We start from the raw sequence: 996 nt of genomic DNA on the forward strand, positions 1-996 counted from the left end.
TGTCCTATTACTGATATATTCCCGACCACCCTTATCTAATAGGGCCAGTGTCCTATTACTGATATATTCCCGACCACTCTTATCTAATAGGGCCAGTGTCCTATTACTGATATATTCCCCGACCACCCTTATGTAATAGGGCCAGTGTCCTATTACTGATATATTCCCGACCACCCTTATCTAATTCGGCCAGTGTCCTATTAGAATGTTGCTCATAATATATATTCATGAGCAAAACTTGTAGAACTGAATTTTGAAATGAATTTTACATTTTTTAAAGATTTTTTTAAAGCTGGAGTCGGAGTCGGTACATTTTTTCCCGACTCCAGCCAAAGCTAGCTCCGACTCCAACTCCGACTCCACAGCCCTGTATATATGTATATGTGTGTATATATGTGTGTGTGTGTGTGTGTGTATATATGTACATGTGTGTGTGTCTATAAAGAGAGACTGAAAAGTGCAGCAGAGCCCAAAATAATTGTGAGAAGTAATGGAATGTGTGAGAAGTAATGGAGTCACCACCTGACTATAGTTAGTCCTAAGGCTGTGTTCACACATTGTATTTCCGCCAGTCTTTTTCCAACCAAAACCAGCAGTGTATTTACAACAGAGAAACTGTGCAGATCTTTTCATTATAGGTCATAGCACTTGCATTTTGTTTCTTATTTTTTTGTGACACCAATTGTACTTTATTATGAAAGACTTTTCCATAATATATGCTGTGCATGTATGTGCCCACATACGTCCTGCTCATTCCTTCATGTTCCCTGCAGTCTCTATCAGCCCTTGTGTTTCCCATCCTCTAAATTCCTGCTATAATGTTCCTGCACTCACACTCAGCTATACACACTGCTGCTATAATGTTCCTGCACTCACACTCAGCTATACACACTGCTGCTATAATGTTCCTGCACTCACACTCAGCTATACACATTGCTGCTATTATGTGCCTGCACTTACACCTAGCCATTCCAACTGCTGTATTTAAAGTTTCTG

The sequence above is a fragment of the Dendropsophus ebraccatus genome, chromosome 11 (genome assembly GCF_027789765.1).
Source record: "Dendropsophus ebraccatus isolate aDenEbr1 chromosome 11, aDenEbr1.pat, whole genome shotgun sequence".
Classification (NCBI taxonomy): Eukaryota; Metazoa; Chordata; class Amphibia; order Anura; family Hylidae; genus Dendropsophus; species Dendropsophus ebraccatus.